The following is a 20,481-nucleotide window of genomic DNA, read 5'->3' on the forward strand; positions in this document are numbered from 1 at the left end:
CTTTAAAATAAAAATGCTATCTAACTGCTGAATGCCAAATCATAAAAAGCAGATAAGTATTATTGTGCCAGTTTTATAGACTGGGGAAGTAGGTCATGGGTATTAAGTATTAAGTAACTGCCCACTGGGGACAGTGTAACTAAGGGTAAAGGAGAATTCATAATTAGAACTCAGACATCCTCCAGGCTGAGAGGCTCTGCTCAGAGATTTGTACCAGGCCTCTTGGCAATGGTATTATGCACTGGGACCTATTAGGACCTGGGAACTGCTAGTACAGATCAGCTGCTTGAAAGCAAAGGATTCATAGCTTGTACCAAAATGCTCCTTATGTTTGGCAGTAAAAAAACTAGCTACAATTGAAGCCAGAGACGGGTCATGGCAGAGTTCCTTCCTTTGAGCTACTATTGAATAGTAAATATGCTAATATAACAGCATCTCTATCTCCTAATAGTTATTTTTTTTGACATACATGTCTTTCACTAAAGACATCTCTGAGATCATGAATTGCAGCTCATTTTTTTTTTTTTTTTTTTGTTTCTTTGGTGCCTGGCTCAGTTCATGGTTGTTTAGTCACTAAATTCTGTCTGACTCTTTTGTGACTCCTGGATTGTAGCCCACTAGGATCCTCTGTCCATGGGATGTCCAAGGCAAGAATACTGGAGTTGGTTGCCATTTCCTTCTTCAGGGGATATTCCCTACCCAGGGATCAAATCCACATCTCCTGCATTTGTCAGTCAGATTCTTTACCACTGAGCCACCAGGGAAGCCCCTTAGTTCACGGCATCTTGAATGAAATAAAATTTCATTGAATGTACAAAAAAAAGAGAAGAATTAGAAATATGGCAGCATCATAATCTCATACAACAAATATACCTGCTAAAAAAAGTACTTCAAGGATTCTTAACAAACATTCATATAAGAATCAATTGTAAATCTTTTGAAAAAAATATGTAGTACCTATGACAATCCAGCCTTGTAATTTATAATCTCTAAGATCTTTTTGATGAGACTCTAAAATTAATCCTGATATTCACTACTGATAGAGAAGATATAATCTGTTTCCTTGAAAATCCTTCAGTATCCTCTTATCACCTTACTACTGAATGACATAGAAGTCCCTTTTACATGATACACTTAATTTAGTGAACAGTATGAAAAGGCATAAAGATAGAACCCTAAAAGATGGAATCCCCAGGTCAGTAGGTGCCCAATATGCTACTGGAGACCAGTGGAGAAATAACTCCAGCAAGACTGAACAAACAGAGCCAAAGCAAAATCAACACCCAGTTGTGGATCTGACTGGTGATGGACGTAAAGTCTGATGTGGTAAAGAGCAGTATTGCCTAGGAACCTGAAATGTTAGATCCATTAATCAAGGTAAACTGGAAGTGGTCAACAGGAGATGGCAAGCTTGAACATTGACATTTTAGGAATCAGTGAACTAAAATGGACTGCAATGGGTGAATTCAACTCAGAAGACCATAATATCTACTACTGTGGGCAAGAATCCCTTAGAAAAAATGGAGTCGCCATCATAGTCAAAAAGAATCCGATGCAGTACTTAGATGCAATCTCAAAAACAACAATGATCTCTGTTTGTTTCTAAGGCAAACCAGGCAATTTCATGGTAATCCAAGTCTATGCTCTGACCAGTAACGCTGAAGAAGCTGAAGTTGAACGGTTCTATGAAGACCTACAAAGATATCCTTTTCATTATAGGGGACTGCAATGCAAAAGTAGGATCAAGAAACACCTGTAGTAACAGGCAAATTTGGCCTTGGAGTACAGAATGAAATAGGGCAAAGCCTAATAGAGTTTTGCCAAGAGAAAGCACTGGTCATAGCAAACACCCTCTTCCAACAACACAAGAGAATACTCTACACATGGACATCACCAGATGGTCAACAGTGAAACCAGATTGATTTTATCTTTGCAGCCAAAGGTGGAGAAGCTCTATACAGTCAGCAAAAATAAGACCAGGAGCTGACTGTGGCTCAAATCATGAACTCCTTATTGCCAAATTCAGACTTAAATTGAAGAAAGTAGGGAAAACCACTAGACCATTCAGTTATGACCTGAATCAAATCCCTTACGATTATACAGTGGAAGTGAGAAATACATTCAAGGGATTAGATCTGATAGACAGAGTGCCTGATGAACTATGGACCGAGGTTCATGACATTGTACAAGGTGCAGTGATTAAGACCATCAGCAAGAAAAAGAAATGCAAAAATGCGAAACGGTTGTCTGAGGAGGCCTTACAAATAGCTGAGAAAAGAAAAGAAGCAAAAAGCAAAGGAGAAATGGAAAGATACACCCGTTAGAATGCAGAGTTTCAAAGAATAGCAAGGAGAGATAAGAAAGACTTCCTCAGCGATCAATACAAAGAAATAGAGAAAACAATAGAATGGGAAAGATTAAAGATCTCTTCAAGAAAATTAGAGATACCAAGGTAATATTTCATGCAAAGATAGGACAATAAAGAATAGAAATGGTATAGACCTAACAGAAGCAAAGGATATTAAGAAGAGATGGCAAGAATACATAGAAGAACTGTACAAAAAAGATCTTCATGACCCAGATACCCATGATGGTGTGATGACACACTTAGAGCCAGACATTATGAAATGTGAAGTCAAGTGGGCCTTAGGAAGCATCACTATGAACAAAGCTAGTAGAGATGATTAAATTCCAGTCGAGCTATTTCAAATCCTAGAAGATGATGCTGCAAAAGTGCTTCACTCAATATGCCAGCAAATTTGGAAAACTCAGCAGTGGCCACAGGACTGAAAAAGATCAGTTTTTGTCCCAGTTCCAAAGAAAGGCAATTCCAAAGAATGCTCAAATTACTGAAAAATTGTACTCATCTCACATGCTAGTAAAGTAATGCTCAAAAGTCTTTAAGCCAGGCATCAATAGTACATAATCCATGAACTTCCAGATGTTCAAGCTGGATTTAGAAAAGGCAGAGGAACCAGAGATCAAATTGCCAATGTCCATTGGATCATCAAAAAAGTAAGAGAGTTCCAGAAAAAAATATCTAATTCTGCTTTATTGACTATGCCAAAGGCTTTGACTGTGTGGATCAAAACAAACTGTGGAAAATTCTTCAAGAGATGGGAATACCAGACCACCTGATGTGCCTCTTGAGAAACCTCTATGCAGGTCAGGAAGCAACAGTTAGAACTGGACAGTTAGAACATGGAACAACAGACTGGTTCCAAATCGGGAAAAGCATATGTCAAGTCTATATTGTCACGCTGCTTATTTAACTTACATGCAGAGTTCATCATGAGAAACGCTGGGCTGGATGAAGCACAAGCTGGAATCAGATTGCTGGGAGAAATATCAATATTCTCCCTGAATCTGATATGCAGATGACACCACCCTTATGGCAAAATAGGAAGAAGAACTAAAGAGTCTCTTGATGAAAGTGAAAGACGAGAGTGAAAAAGTTGGCTTAAAACTCAACATTCAGAAAACTAAGATTATGGGATCCAGTCCAATCACCTCATGGAAAATAGATGGGAAAACAATGGAAACAGTGAAAGACTATTTTGGGGGACTCCAAAATCACTGCATATGGTGACTGCAGCCATGAAATTAAAAGATGCTTACTCCTTAGAAGAAAAGTTATGACCAACGTAGACAGCATGTTAAAAAGCAGAGACATTACTTTGCCAAGAAAGGTCCGTCTAGTCAAAGCTATGGATTTTCCAGTAGTCATGTATGGATGTGAGACTTGGACTATAAAGAAAGCTGAACACTGAAGAATTGATGCTTTTGAACTTTGGTGTTGGAGAAGACTCTTGAGAGTCTCTTGGCCTGCAAGGAGATCCAACCAGTCCATCCTAAAGGAAATCGGCCCTGAATAGTCATTGGAAGGACTGATGCTGAAGCTGAAACTCCAATACTTTGGCCACCTGATGCGAAGAACTGACTCATTTGAAAAGACCCTGATTCTGGGAAAGATTGAGGGGAGGAGGAGAAGGGGACGACAGAGGATGAGATGGTTGGATGACATCACTGGCTCAATGGACATGAGTTTGAGTATGCTCCATAAGTTGGTGATGTACAGGGAAGCCTGTCGTGCTGCAGTCCATGGGGTCGCAAAGAGTCAGACATGACTGACTGAACTGAACTCAACTGAGAGATATTGATAGAAATAGAAGAGAAAATCACATGGTTTTATACTTTATATTTCAGACACTGTACTTGTTGCTTGCGTAAGTGATCTTACTCAGTCTTCACAGTGACTGGGCAGTGCAGATGTGATTGCACTAATTTTCTTTATTTAAAGATGGGGAAATTGGACCTTCATATTTCAAGTTGAAGAAGGAAATCACAACCCACTCCAGTATTCTCAGTATTCTATTTTTTTTTGGGGGGGGACACCCACAACACCTAACAAGATACGATAAGAGCAAGGCTTTCCATAAATTTAAAGTGTTTATCTTCCAATACCCTCTTTGCTTCTCACTGTTTGATTCTTTTCTCCATTTCAAAATCAAAGCCAATAGGCACAGTGGGTGGCTTCTCTGGCAGTTTCTTAGGCAAAATGCATCCACTGTAAAGAATTCAAGAATCCAGTTTCCATGCTTTAAATTTGTAGAGCCCTGCATCTATAGGATTACATTTCTTGGATTTTGCATTCGTTTCCAACACCTCTTGCTGCATTTCCTGACTCTTGCTTCTCAGCACTTTTTAGGATCTTCTGTATATGGGAAGAAGAACCCAGATCAAGTTCAAGGGAAGTTGTGATGTTCTCTGCCCTTGTAGGAGTCCACATTTATGAAGAAGCACTGTGGGAAGAATCTATTCGTAGCCACCACGTCTTGGGTCCTCTGGATGACCTACATTTTCCACATGGAGCTCTTTCCCTCCTGAATCCTCCTGCCTTTGTTTGGAAGAAGAGAACTCAAAACCCACCCAGGAGGGTGAGGATGAGGAGCAGTCAGGAGTGATAAGAGCTCAACAACTGCCCCATGATGGAAAACCTTTTAAGCCCCAAATCCCACTGAGGAGAGCTGTGGAAATAGGCCCTTTCTCTTTGGATTAAAAAAAGTCACTTACAGAAGGAGAAGAAAATAAAACAACTACAGAAAGCGGAGGTGCCCAAGTTCTAGGCTCTTCCTTTGCCTCATCTTACCACCATTAACCTGAAGGAGAAGAAGATGAAGAACACAACTCAGGCTAAGCCCTCTGCTTTGAGCCTGGCAGAAGAGGTGCCTGAAGGCACAGACTTGGGTTCTCTCCATGCCCCAGTGACAAAGAAGGTTCCCTCCTGGTGTGATGGAAAGAGCAGCTCTGGTTCCCAGATGGTGTCTGCAGCCAAGTCTAATGGTGGAGTCAACTGGAGAACTTGTGTGGTATCCACACAGTGAAGGGCCACTCACTTACAGTAATTTGTGTTGCTTCCATCCTCCTCCTCTTTTTTATATATAGGTCAGAATATATAGCTGATTTAGTTTGTAATTTATTCACTTAAGGGTTCCTTTGGTGGCTCAGAGGGTAAAACGTCTGCCTACAATGTGGGAGACCAGGGTTCGATCCCTGGGAGGGGAAGATCCCCTGGAGAAGGAAATGACAACACACTCCAGTACTCTGGCCTGGAAAATCCCATGGAGGGAGAAGCCTGGTAGGCTACAGTCCATGGGGTTGCAAAGAGTTGGACACGACTGAGCAACTTCACTTTCTTTCCAGTCTTTTTGCTTGGAGAATTCCATGGACAGAGGAGCCTAGTGGGCTGCAGTCCCTGGGTCACAAATATCGGACATGACTGAGAGACTAAGCACACACACACATTTCAATTTGTTGCCAAAATATTGGCTCTCTGTGCACTGAGGCTAAACAAAAATACGGAGACAGAGTTATGGAAAAGGAAAGAGTGGCTTCATTTCTTTGCCAGGCAAAAGGGGAACACAGTAGGTCAAGTTTCAAGAACTTGCCCCCCTCCCTGGGGGATAGATAGGCAGAAGGGGGGAGGTATGGGATAAGGATCAAGGCAGTAACAGTTGCTGACAAGATTAGGGTGTGTCAGTCAGTCAGTTCAGTTGCTCAGTCGTCTCCAACTCTTTGCGACCCCATGAACTGCAACCCGCCAGGCCTTCCTGTCCATCACTTTGATGGTTAAGTGCATCAAGGTCTTGCTCAAGGTAAGTTGTTTGCTATCTCTAGGAATCAGCTGACCTTTGTAGGGTCAGTTCCTCCCCAAGTCCATAAACCACCAAGATGTCAAAGCATTATAAAATATATAAACATTTAAAAAATATGATTAATACACCCTCTGTTTTTTAATTAATACACCAGAATATAGTCAGTAGGGAATAGACTCAATACAGTTCCCATTTAAAACCTATAGCAGCAAGGAGAAATGAAGCTGTGGAAATAGCTTTAGGATATGCATAGCAGATATCAAGGCAAACACCTTTTTAGAATTACTTTTCTTTTAAGAATATTTTACAATAAGAATTAATGATTAAGTTCCCAAAGATTTACTCTTGTATTTCACTACAGTTCAGTTCAGTTGCTCAGTCACGTCTGACTCTTTGCGACCCCATGGACTGCAGCACACCAGGCTTCCCTGTCCATTACCAATTTCTGGAGCTTACTCAAACTCATGTCCATTGAGTCAGTGATGCCATTCAATTATCTCATCCTATGTCGTCTCCTTCTCCTCCTGCCTTCAATCTTTCCCAGAATTAGGGTCTTTTCAAATGAGTCAGTTCTTTGCATCAGGTGGCCAAAGTATTGGAGTTTCAGCTTCGGCATCAGTCCCTCCCATGAATATTCAAGACTGATTTCCTTTAGGATGGACTAATTGGATCTCCTTGCAGTCCAAGGGACTCTCAAGAGTCTTCTCCAACACCACAGTTCAAAAGCATCAATTCTTCAGTGCTCAGTTTTCTATATAGTCCAACTCTCACATCCATACTTGATTACTGGAAAATCCATAACTTTGACTAGATGGACCTTTCTTGGCAAAGTAATGTCTCTGCTTTTTAACATGCTATCTAGGTTGGTCATAACTTTTCTTCTAAGGAGTAAGCATCTTTTAATTTCATGGCTGCAGTCACAATCTGCAGTGATTTTGGAGCCCAAATAAATAAAGTCAGCCACTGTTTCCACTGTTTCCCCATCTATTTGCCATGAAGTGATGGGACTGGATGCCATAATCTTAGTTTTCTGAATGTTGAGTTTTAAGCCAACTTTTTCACTCTCCTCTTTCACTTTGATCAGGAAGCTCTTTAGTTCTTCTTCACTTTTCTGCCATAAGGGTGGTGTCATCTGCATATCTGAGGTTATTGATATTTCTCCCGGGAATCATGATTCCAGCTTGTACTTCATCCAGCCCAGCATTTCTCATGATGAACTCTGCATGTAAGTTAAATAAGGAGGGTGACAGTATACAGCTTGATGTACTGCTTTCCCGATTTGGAACCAGTCTGGTTTTCCATGTCCAGTTCTAACTGTTGCTTCTTGACCTGCATACAGATTTCTCAGGAGGCAGGTCAAGTGGTCTGGTATTCCCATGTCTTGAAGAAATTTCCACAGTTTGTTGTAATCCACACAGTCAAAGGCTTTGGCATAGTCAATGAAGCAGAAGCATATTTTTCTGGAGCTCACTGCTTTTTTGATGATCCAATGGATGTTGGCAATTTGATCTCTGGTTCCCCTGCCTGTTGTAAATCCAGCTTGAACATTTGGAAGTTCATGGATCTCCTGGCTTGGAGAATTTTAGCATTACTTTGTTAGCGTGTGAGATGAGTGAAATTGTGTGGTAGTTTGAGCATTCTTTGGCATTGCCTTTCTTTGGAATTGGAACAAAAACTGACCTTTTCCAGTCCTGTGGCCACTGATGAGTTTTCCGAATTTGCTGGCACATTGACTGCAGCATTTTCACAGCATCATCTTTTAGGATTTGGAATAGCTCAACTGGAATTCCATCACCTCCACTGACTTTGTTCGTAGTGATGCTTCCTAAGGTCCACACTTGACTCATCATTCTAGGATGTCTGGCTCTAGGTGAATGATCACACCATCATGGTTATCTGGGTCATGAAGATCTTTTTTGCATAGTTCTGTGTATTCTTGCCACCTCTTCTTAATATCTTCTGCTTCTGTTAGATCCATACTATTTCTCTCCTTTATTGAGCCCATCTTTTCGTGAAATATTACCTTGGTATCTCTAACTTTTTTGAAGAGATCTTTAGTCTTTCCCATTCTATTGCTTTCTTCTCTCTCCTTGCTATTCTTTGAAACTCTGCATTCGAACGGGTATATCTTTCCTTTTTTCCTTTGCCTTTTGCATCTTTTCTTTTCTCAGCTATTTGTAAGGCCTCCTCAGATAACCATTTATGTTTTTGCATTTCTTTTTATTGGGAATGGTCTTGATCCCTATTTCCTATACAATGTCACAAACTTCAGTCCATAGTTCTTCAGGCACTCTGTCTACCAAATCTAATCCCTTGAATCTATGTCTCATTTCCACTGTATAATCGTAAGGGATTTGATTTAGGTCATACCTGAATGGTCTAGTGGTTTTCCCTACTTTCTTCAGTTTAAGTCTGAATTTGACAATAAGGAGTTCATGGTCTGAGCCACAGTCACTCCTGGTCTTGTGTTCACTACAGTAAAAGATGTGAAAACAAAAACAAATTGAACTAAGCCAATGATCCAATGGAGACGCAAAATAGACATAGAACCTGCAATCTTTGTCTTTAAAGATAAAAGAGATTCCCAGTCAAGTCTCTGAACTCAAAAAGTTGTTATTTACAAGACTAGGCATGCTGTTCCACGTGCTCAGGACCAATACCTGTTTGGTAGCTCTATTTTCTTAATCACATCCCCTGCCCCACCTCCCAACTGCCACTAACCTCCTCCCCCATAACAACAATGGTTTCAGGACAACTTATCATCTAGAAATAGGTTTGAGAGTAATAAGATAAGCATATAATTAAGCAAAGGAGAAGGTTTTAGTCTGTTGAATAATAACTCTTGAATAATGTCAGCCAATGTTCTGAATGTATCTAAATGTCAGCTTCCTACTCATAAAAAAATTAATAGTGAGTAACAAGAAGAAGTTGGATCCACTGAGAAAATACAAATCATTCTATGTTTTCCCTGGCAAATTAAATCATAAACATGATATACTGGTTGGAATTTTTTCTCCTTAATGCATGTTTTCATTCCAGGTCAGGAAAAATTCATAAGGCCCTATCCCTATCCATGGTTGGAACACCAGTTGCCTATATAAGAGGATTAAAGATTAAAAAACACTTGAAATAAAGTGAAGGCTTACTGGAGAATGTGGGGGCTAACTTAAGAAAACATCTTCACATATCCCTTTCTCTGAAATCATTAGGGAATGGTGCTCATTTAAAATGCTTCTCAATCAATCTGTACCTCCCCAATTCAGTATTGCTCTTGGGTGGGGTGAGAAGATATAATTGTGAGTAAAATGGTCATAACTGACATTCTTGGGATCTCTGCACATATTCACCTCATTTGATGTTTACAACAATTCCATAATCCAGGTCACTGTTTTCTTTTTAAAGGTAATGAAACAGATGCTCCAAGGTATATATGAGAACCCAAGTATGAAAGTGAAGTTGCTCAGTCATATCTGACTCTTTGTGACCCCATGGACTGTAGCCCACCAGGCTCCTCTGTCCACGGAATTTTCCAGGCAACAGTACTGTGGTGGGTTGCCATTTCCTTCTCCAGGGGATCATCCTGACCCAGGGATTGAACCTGGGTCTCCTTCTTTGCAGGCTGATTCTTTACCTCTGAGCCACCAGGGAAGACTTGTTTTCATTTCAAAGATAATGAAAGAGAAACTCCAAACTATATGTGAGAACCCAAGTATAAATAGCCAGCAATTGGCTAACCTGGGAATAAAGTTCACAGCTTGCTGTTTACAAGTCTTATGCCCTTTCAACCACAACATCTTATCTCTTTGCCCATTGTTTGTCCTGAACAGATGTGTGATGAAATATACTAAGTTGACTTCATATTTTGAAAGAATTAAAAGATTACATAGACATTTTTTCTTTAGCAATCTTTTCATTTTGAAATTTAAAATAAGCATATGAACAAAAAGTGGACTTGGTCCCCAAAACTCTGGTAATTTTTGACTTGTGATAGGACAATAGAACTAAGACCATAGGGGTCCACCTTTCTCTGGTTTGTTAAAAAAAAAAAAAAAATCCATCCCCTACTTTCAGATGTCCAGCCCATTTGCAGCTAATCTGGGAGATAATGCAAGCTATCTGTTTTCTTTCCCTTCCCTACCAATCCAAATATTAACTCTAGTCTAGTCATCAGTCAATCCCTGGGTCAGGAAAATCCCCTGGAGGAGGAAATGGCAACCCACTCCAATATTCTTGCCTAGAAAATCCCATAGACAGAAGAGTCTGGTAGGCTACAGTCCAAAGGGTCGCAAAGAGTCAGACATGACTGAGCGACTGAGCATGAAAAATGAAAACGTTTTATCAGTGGAAGATGTGAAAGTGACTCCATTTTTGAGTGTACATGGAAGAGAAGGAAAGGTGGGGAGAAAAGGGTGTTATTGAGGTTATGTCTTCAAGGATATAGATCATTTTCACTGTTATTGGACTGGAGCATGTGCCCACCAGCAGTAATAGACATGGACAGTTAGTTACTATGTTATTTTCACCATCTCCTAGGAAGGCTCCCTTCAAATGGTTCAAAACCTGGTGATTATTCCACTTGTTTCTGCAAAGTGATACAAACACCATTCTGGTTCTGACAGCAGCCTAAAGGAGGCTTTACTTTATTACTTAGTCCTCCCCTGAGAAATGACTATTGTGGTGGGGGATGTGAGTGAGTAATAAAGAAATCTTGAAACTGAAACACTAGAGAAATTTATTTTTCCCGGAAAGTATCTCCTAGGCACAGTTTCTCTCTTGAGATTATTGCCTTTGACAAAGATGGAGGCAGCACAGAAAGCAGTGGTTTGTATCGTTTTCTCTCTGATCCCCTTTTGTTAATACCAAACATTGTTGGCTTTTGGGGTGTAGGATGAGTTTCCTTATAGCAATCAATTCTTGCATCTGCTTCATCTTTATGGAATTTATTTATTTATTTTTCAGTGAGGAGGAGATCCTCTCAACGTTTGTTCTGGCTCTTAAATTGGATGAATCTCTGACTCTTCAGTCTTGGGTCAAAATCTCAGTGGTACAGCTGGGCTAAATGAACCTACCCTTGATTACATCTGAACTTCCATCCATCTTGCATTTAAGAAAAAACAGCTTTCTAACATGCTTCAGAGCTACTCTAATAAACCTAATGGCAAATCATCTCTCCCAAAGGTCAAGGGTAGCATCTTAATTCAAAGCTTGAGTACTATTGGGATTTAATTGCCGTTAATGCTGCTTTTGGCACTGAAATGGATGGCCTCTGGGTTGAAATACAGCTTGTATATCAAAAAATAAAAATAAAGTAAATGTTTACTAGTTAGGCCAAAAAGATGTAGACCTAGTCAAAGAGAAGTAAAATAAAAACAGTCTGTTTTGATGCTGTCTGTGGCAGGGGAGGAGAGAGAATGCAGAGAAGAGAAGGCATTTCATTTAACATTTGCTGCCCTCAGTAGTAAAATCTAGGTCAAGTGGTAGCACATACTTCTAATGTGCTATTAGATCATACCAAGTAGTTTTACAAGACGTAATCTACTGATATAGAAGTTGCTGTAATGGAAATTTCAAGTTTTGGATTCATGCCCTACAGTGCCTGCATAATTTCCCATCTGATATCACTTTTAGTGTTGGCTGTTTTCATATTGCACTTGGACATAAAATTCAAAACCTTTTCTTTTAATTATACTACTTGCATAATTTCAGTTTTAAGACTAGCATAAGCAAATATCCTAGTTTATCAACTGGAATTTGTAGTGGTTAGATATATATTGGACTTTATAATAAAAATAATTGGGGACAAGAAAGTTGGAGTATTGGTGGGATAGGTAGGAGTGATGTTAAAATATATTCACATCTGATTAATTACAAAAAGAGCAATAAATTATCAATTCTGATAAACACCTTGTCCGTTTGAAGTTAGGCCTATTTTCTTAGAGCCCAGAATGGTGAGTATAGCTTTCCAGGTGAAATAAGATGGCTTAAGATATATGTCCAGGCTTCCCTGGTAGCTCAGGGAATATGCCCTGGTATCTTCCTTGGTAAAGAATCTGCCCTCAATGTAGGAGACCCCAATTCAATTCCTTGGTTGGGAATAAACCCTGGGCTGGAAATAAACCCCAAAGAAGGGATAGGCTCCACTCCAGTGTTCCTGGGCTTCTCTGGTGGCTCAGATGCTAAGGAATCTGGCTGCAGTGTGGGAGACCTGGGTTTGATCTCTAGCTTGGGAAGATCCTCTGGAGGAGGGCATGACAACCCATTCCAGTATTCTTGCCTGGAGAATCCCCATTGATGGGGGAGCCTGGTAGACTACAGTGCATAGGGTCACAAAGAGTTGGACATGATTGAACAACTAAGCACAGCACAGCAAGATATATGCCCACCAAACTTGTTCCGAGCCACCAAAGGAAATTAATACTGCCATATCCCACATTTCTAATTTGTCTTCCACATGCTAACAATGAGAGTTAAAAATGTGAAGCTTAGCATATGTCAGTTATGAAAGAGATTTGATAGGGGAAATTTAATCATAATAGAGAATTGTATGTGCAGTTAACTCCTGATTGTTACCATTGGCCATTAGGCTGTGTGTGCAAACTATAGACATTTAAATTACTTACATTGGAATAAAAACGTCATTGTGTGTGTGGTATTCTTTATCTTATTGAAAGCTTGACACATCTTGCCTAATGATGTCATTAGATAAGAGAATGGGCTCTCTAGGAATTTAATGCTCAGATCTCTCTTTTTTGTTTTCCAATATGGAGAAGGCAGGGCACCCCACTCCAGTACTCTTGCCTGGAAAATCCCATGGATGGAGGAGCCTGGTAGGCTGCAGTCCATGGTGTTGCAAAGAGTTGGACACAACTGAAAACTTCGCTTTCACTTTTCACTTTCATGCGTTGGAGAAGGAAATGGCAACCCACTCCAGTGTTCTTGCCTGGAGAATCCCAGGGACGGGGAAGCCTGGTGGGCTGCCGTCTCTGGGGTTGCACAGAGTCGGACATGACTGAAGCGACTTAGCAGCAGCAGCAACAGCAGTGATCTGTTATACGTCATATAAGCGGAGAGTGGGGACACTAGACGTTCATGGTTTTCATGCTAAGTATCCACATTTCCCTAAATTAGTGACTCAAGATGAAAGATAAAAGACAGTAGCTTCAGTAAGCAAAAAGTCATGGCATATAAAGTAGGTTGTAGTTAGCTAGTAAGGTGGGGCACAGAATACTTTTAAAAAACCATAAAATTCTCAATGATTATAGCTCTTTGTGTCAAAGTATTCAAGGCTGAAATTACCGAAACCCACAAGAGCAGGTGTTCTGAATGGTAATCTAAGGTGTAATTAGAGTTTCTAAAGAACACTGTGAGGTGAAGTTAATTGAAACAGACTATATGGTTAATCATGGAATGATTTATTAAAAAAATAAAAATAGACTGACAAGCTATAAAAAGCCCCTATTTCCCAAATCTGTGTTTTGACTAAACATAGAACTGAAATATGTTGCTACTTTGATTAAAAAAATGTAAACAATTTAGTTATGTCTTTAAAATAGTATATAATTATCTCACTTTTTATGATATGACACCTCATTATTTACATAATATGTAGGTTGTTTCCAAGGTTCAGAAAACCATTCTGAGAAGACAGATTATAGGGATAAGTGGTAGGACAGTGTTTTAAATTCCACTTGGATTAAGGGACTAAAAACATAGGATGAAATAGAGATGTAGCCCTCTTCTCTTGATATTTGTAACCACTTGGGATATTTCATATTTAAATCACTGTAATCTCTATGTGTCTATCAATAACTTCTTAGTCATTGCTTTGAGTGTTTTTCAATTCCCCCCCAAAACTGAGCCAGAGCTCTATAATTAGTCTGAAAAGAATTTTAATGGATGATGGTGGGTGCTAGTGTGACAAGTTAGAACAAGAGTCCTTCGGAGGTATGACTTCATTTGCATACTGGTATGTGGGGACAAGGATCACATATGATTGACAAGGAGAGAATCAAAAGAGAGGAGCTGGAAAGAGTATTAGAGGTATCACACCGTCACCTTTATTATGCAGGTGACAAAGTTGAGGTCCAATGAGATTGAGAGATTTCCCAAGTTTCCAATAAAGATCGCTAGTTTCATAGAAAAAGTAACATGATCAGTGCTCAGTTGCTTGACATCATCAATGAGAAAGATATAGACAAAATACTGTGAGATTTAAGAGAAAGGAGATATTACATTCAGTAGTAGGAATAAAAAAGACATCATAAAGAGAGTGGTAATTCCCATAGCTTTAAAAAAAATGGGAATTTAGAATTCTCAATGTTTGAGATGGAAGTCAAGAGGAATGAAAAAGGGAAATTATTCTACTGTGAACAATGATCTTGTGACAAAAAAAAACATTGGATACCTTAGAGCAAGCTTTTTCAACCTCAACCCTATTGATATTTGGGGGCAGATAGTTCCTTATTGTTTGGGGGCTACCCTGTGCACTATAGAAAATTTAGCAACATCCCTATGCCCTACCCATTATATTGCCAATAGTACTCCCACCCCTACACTCCTGAATTGTGACAACCGAACTATTTCCAGAGTTTGTCAGGTGCCCTGGGGATGGTGGTAGAAATTGTTCACCTAAGTTCCACTGCATTAAAGCAAGAGAGAGCCTTAGAGAAGGGTCTTTGTCACTGTATATACATTCAGTTCAGTTCAGTTCAGTCGCTCAGTCATGTCCGACTCTGCAACCGCATGAATTGCAGCAGGCCAGGCCTCCCTGTCCATCACCAACTCCCGGAGTTCACTCCGACTCATGTCCATCGAGTCAGTGATGCCATCCAGCCATCTCATCCTCTGTCGTCCCCTTTTCCTCCTGCCCCCAATCCCCCTCCCAGCATCAGTCTTTTCCAATGAGTATATACATTAGTCAATCCTAAATGTTTGTTAAAAATTAAGAAGAAAGGAAAGGTTGAGAAGAAAGAAAGAGGAAAAAAGATGAAAGGATAGAACATATTTCCCCTCAAAACTGTAACTAAGTAAAAAACCATTAAAATAAATATGATTTTTTTTAAATTTTATGGAAAAATTGTGATGAACTTCATCTTATACTGAAATATCCAAAAACATTTTCACAGATATAAAAATATACCAGTTAACTCTAATTTTTTTACTTTGGGATATAAAATTCAATGTAAGGAAGGAGGTTATTGTACCTGACAAAGGAAGAAGAGAGGATGAGATAGTTGGAGTATTAGTGGGATAGAGTATGAAGAGTCATTCGTTGGAAGGTGGTAGAGAGTCAGGTGATCCATTCTTGGCAGGAAACCTCTTTGTGACTCATGGTTACTCTGTACTAAAACCACATTTAAAAATAAATAGCATAGAGACACATCTTCAGGCCAAAATAAAAGTTAAAATTAAGAATTTTGGGGGACATAAGGAAATAGTACAATGAGCACAAAAGACTGAAGAGTAAAATCTGCCTCTTTCTCCCACTTACAAACAATATGCTTTGTGTTCATCAAAATATAGTGCATAAGTCAAATCTATTTCCTTTGATAGACTCAAACCAGAAATTTATCAAGTAAATTGGTAAGAATATCTTCTCCTGAAGAATAATGTCAAGGTATCACTGTAATTTTTGGAGGGTTAGCAAAAATCAAAGATATCTTCAAGAGTGGTTCAAGTATGTGTATGTCAGGGCTAATGGGCAAGAAAGTTGTGTAAATAGAATGGAGACATGATTTAACAAATATGGCTTAGAGGGTAAAGCGTCTGCCTGCAATGCAGGAGACCCAGGTTTAATTCCTGGGTCAGGAAGATCCTCTGGAGAAGGAAATGGCGACCCACTCCAGTACTCTTGCCTGGAAAATCCCATGGATGGAGGAGCCTCGTAGGCTACAGTCCATGGGGTCACAAAGAGTGGGACATGACTGAGCAACGACACATTTTTTATGGTCAAGTAGATGGGACACAATGATGAAAACAACATGGAACCTATCATGTAGGAAAAATTGCTCTAGATATCAGAGCAGCATGAAATTGAGTGTGACCAGGAGACCTGTGAAGGTCACCATTTATGAGTAAGAGTCCAGAAGAAGTGGTTGGGGGAAGAGCACATTCTAGACTGAAGGAGGGCTGGAGGTTAAGCAGACAGGGTAGGTTTGTGAAACTGAATAGAACTGAGGTTTCTGAATCTAGTTTAGAGGTGAGGTGACATGGATACAGGGTCCTAAGTTAGATCATAAAGCAGTTTGCATGTTGTTGTTCAGTCGCTAATTCATGTCCAGCTCTTTGCAACCCCATGGACTGCAGCATGCCAGACTTCCCTGTTCTTCATTATCTCATGGAGTTTGCTCAAATTCATGTCCATTGAGTCGGTGATTCTATCTAACCACCTCATCCTCTGCATATGTTATGAATTAGTTAGGTTTTGCTGTATAACAATCCACCCCTAAGTTTAGTATCTCAAATAGCAAGAATCGGTTACTTCTCATGGCTCTGTAGGTTGGCTTGTTTGGGCAGAGTCAGCTGATTCCTGCAGCACATCAGCAGTATGGCTGGGCGGGGTTCTAGAATGGCTTTCATAAAGGACTGGTAGTTGGTAGGCTGGGTGTTCCAGAGCAGGGTCAGCAAAATTCTTCTATATGGGATCAGGTAGTAAAAAGGTCAGCTTTTCAGGTCAAAATAAAATATTGATGATATTACATATGTACATATATAATAAGAGATGAAACTATCTCCATAGATGTTTTTAATGGACAAATTAAAAGTAAAATAAAAATTGAGTAATTTCTTTTGTGATACAGGTCTTCTAATAAGGAGAATTGAACTTTTGGGGGGGAAGGGGTAATATCATAATTAGGTTCAAAGGTAGAACTCCTTATCATCAAATCAATTGTTAATGTTTTTCTATAAAAACATTCTTAGCTCAGGCTGTACCAAAACACAGGGCAGGTTGAATTTGGTCTGTGACTGGAGTTTGCTGACCTTGGTTCTAGACGCCATGGCTCTGCTCCACTCTCTAGTAGGCCTCATTCTCCAGGATGGAAGCATGGGCTTCTTCACATGGGTTGACTCAGGAGACCAAAGGTAGCAAGAGAAGGCAAGTCCCAATGCACAAACACTCTGTAAGTCTCAGATATGTCACATTTTTATAATGCTCCATTGACCAAAGCAAGTCATATGACCAAGGCCAGATTCCAAGGGTGGAAAAATAGATTCCATCTCTTGTTGGCAGGAGTAGCAAAGTCATATGGCACAGATTATGCATACAGGGATGGGAAAAGTTGTGACCATTTTTTGCAAACCATCTTCCACACATTGCTAAAAGTTCTGAATTTATTTTGCAGGGAGGGAGGCAGTAAAAGTGTTTTGAGCAGATAACTGCCATATCTGGGACTGAGCTGCAGGGAAAGTAACCAGGGAGTCATTTAAGAGACATGGCATCCATGGTGATAGATTTAGGGTTAGAGACTAGAGGGAAAAGATCAAGTAGCAGCAACTACAATTCAAAAAATACAAATACAAATGTGCCTGTCCTTTGTATATTTTTTAGCATCTGATAGCCTCTTTAGACAGTTCATATCATGCATTTTCTGTGTGTGTGTGTGTGTGTGTGGTGTGTGTGTGTGTGTGTGTGTGTGTGTGTGTGCATGCACGTGCCAGTGTATGTGGGTAGGGACAGATACTTATAGCAGGAATGAAAGCAAAAGCAAGTATTACTCCAAAATCTGATATCTAAAATAACATTTTGTAGTAAAACTGTATTTATAGAGAATGATTTGGTGCTGGGGAGGTAAAATATTTGTTGAATTTCCATATTAACAAATCAAGAGGCAGGCATAGCTGAATTGGAGATTTCCACAAGGGATGCCCTATACACCCAGGAAGAAAAGTGGGGAGGAGACTTGATCTCTGCAGTTCCAGAGCTTTGAGAAGAGGAAAATGCAGAGAAGCAGGAGGGCCAAGGGAGGGGACACTTGGGTGGACTTCTCTCCTCTGAATGCATGATTGATTCTGTGGAGTCTAAGAGGATAGGTGGTGCTCAGTCAAAGTAACTCCATATTTTTTTCTCTTTTCTTTTGTAGCAAATGGTACTATCAAACTCCACTTGGGCCAGAGACCCTTGTGGTGTTAGTGAAAAGCCTGCCCCTCACATAGCACCCTACCTACACTTGTGAGTTCACCAGCCAGTGGCTTCAACTTCAAGCTCTAACAATGGGCAGCCAAGTACCTCCATCTTTGTAGCCTGTTTAGGTAGAAGGAAAGCCAGAGTTGACAATTTCTGAGCTATTTTTGATTTCTGTGTGCTGTGAGCTGGAACCAGAATGTCCCAGACACCCATGGAGGGGCCACAGAAAACATCTGAGCAGACAGTCAGTATTGATATAAAACAGAGGTCACAAGATAGTTACTGTTAGTAGAAGACTTGATAACTGGTTGGATTTGGGAAACTGAGAGAAAAGGACGAATCACAGTATATGGTAAGATTTTGATCTGAATAATAGGGGGAAATGAAGGCACAAAAATATGTACATCAGCAAGATGAGTTCATTTAAGTTAAAGATCTGGTGCTGAAAAATAAGGGTTGGAGCATGGAAAAGTTGAGAATAATTACTACATAAAGTACCACATATTTATAATGTTAAGCAGCAGGGGGTCCTCAGGATAAGGGAAAAGATTATTTATAGGAGCTGGGTCCTTGTAGCTGAAAGAAGACTAACGAGAATCTTGGTGATGAGTCACAGATTTTATTTTTTCCTTAAATTGGCTCCAAAGAGTGGTCTATAGATGAATTGAAATTTTTGTATGTGAGCAAATGCAACACATCTAATACACAATAGTTTGGGATTGAGAAAATAGTAAATGCTCAAATAAAATTTAGAATGTTCTTATTTTTACCTTTAGAAACAATCTAGTTGTTTCAACCTTTTTTGGTTCTTCTGTTTCAATGAAGAGCAGTGGGGCTAGGAGGCAGGCGAACTGGAGCAGACACTGCAGTCCCTTCTGACTCTTTCTGTTTTGTTTCCCTTCTCCTTCAGGTAATCTCCCAGCACTACTATCTCTTAACACTACTGGTGAAAGAGGAACTGTCTTCTGAAAGTCGTTTCTCTTCCTTGTGAGAAGTTCAAAAAGTCTAAAATTTATAACGGTCTAGACCATGGAAACTCAGTTCCTCCTTTGGCACTAACTTGTATATTTTAATCTGATGGACCTCTGCTCAAGTGGGCCTTTATAAGAATATTTAAAAGGTATAAAAGAGAAATTCGAATAGAAAGTGGGCGGAGATGAATGAAAGTTACGTATTTGTAGACCAATTGAGTAACCTGAAGATATTAGGCTGTGTGTGGGACATTCAGGACACGTTCTTGTCACTGATCTTCCTGGCACCAGTGTTCCACTCCTTTCTCCCATAAAACATATAACTAAAATTTCCACTCTCCACTCTAGGGCTTCAAGGTGTTTGGAAAGTGTGGATCATTCCTCCAACTGGTGGAGGAGGAGACAGGAAATGGAGACTTCTGAGAGTTGGAGAGTGTCCCAGAGGAAAATGATATTGGACAAACCTCAAGAGTAGCAGAAGACCTAGTGATTGAAAGCAGGGTTAAGTCAGTGGAGGGGATTGAGTAGGAGGACATGAGGCATGGCTGGAAGGACTGATGCAACTTGGAACATGAATTGAAGGAGAAATTATAATGGACACAATATAAGTTTTTAAAAATGTGAATATTTTCTTTTAAATCACATGCTGAACTTCTGTGCAATGAATATAAATAAGTAAAATTCTACTCATAAAAGCCTTTTCCTAGGTGACAGTAAGTCTAGTATAATGTTTGTTCAGTCAATGTAATAAAAGCAAAAGAATTCTGGAGGCAAGTATATCTTTTAATTGTAAGAGGCCTTTTCTTCTTTTCTTCAATTGGCCATGCTGAGAAGAGAGATCTTGGAACAGAATATTAAACAAGCCACAAAATGTTTCACTAGATACAATTAATGTCAGGTAAATGTCTGCTCTTCAAATGTAGTAAAATATTTCATGTTACCAGTGTTTTAGGTGAAATCTTACCCCTGAGTCTTAAACAGAAGGTGATGCTGGTACATTTAGATCACTGGCCAGCATCTCATTTGCAGTTATTACTTAGTAAAACTGACTTAATTTAATGTTTGTCTTTCTCTCCCTCCCTTCTTTCCTTCTTCCTTCCTCTTTTTTCTCTTTCTTTCATCAACAACAAACCTACAGAATAACCAGGCAACTGAATATTATTCATACATAATTGCCACATCCTGTTAGATAATAGCATACATATGAAAGGCTCATAAAATAGCAAATTTT

General features: G+C 39.6%; 1 long non-coding RNA gene and 1 other non-coding gene across 2 annotated transcripts in view; one reads left to right on the top strand and one right to left on the bottom strand.

Annotated features, from left to right (window-relative positions):
* Positions 1–19,990, top strand: part of LOC129641671 (uncharacterized) — a 121,929-nt gene extending 101,939 nt beyond the window's left edge. Inside the window, exon 5 of the long non-coding RNA XR_008709389.1 lies at positions 19,599–19,990. This is a non-coding gene — a long non-coding RNA (uncharacterized LOC129641671). The remainder of the gene's footprint in view (positions 1–19,598) is intronic.
* LOC129642576 (small nucleolar RNA SNORA62/SNORA6 family) lies at positions 18,228–18,374 on the bottom strand. The gene has a single exon (XR_008709830.1). It is a non-coding gene; the product is annotated as a small nucleolar RNA SNORA62/SNORA6 family (small nucleolar RNA).
* Positions 19,991–20,481: the final 491 nt, after the last annotated feature.

Source organism: Bubalus kerabau, chromosome 1 (genome assembly GCF_029407905.1).
Source record: "Bubalus kerabau isolate K-KA32 ecotype Philippines breed swamp buffalo chromosome 1, PCC_UOA_SB_1v2, whole genome shotgun sequence".
Taxonomy (NCBI): Eukaryota; Metazoa; Chordata; class Mammalia; order Artiodactyla; family Bovidae; genus Bubalus; species Bubalus kerabau.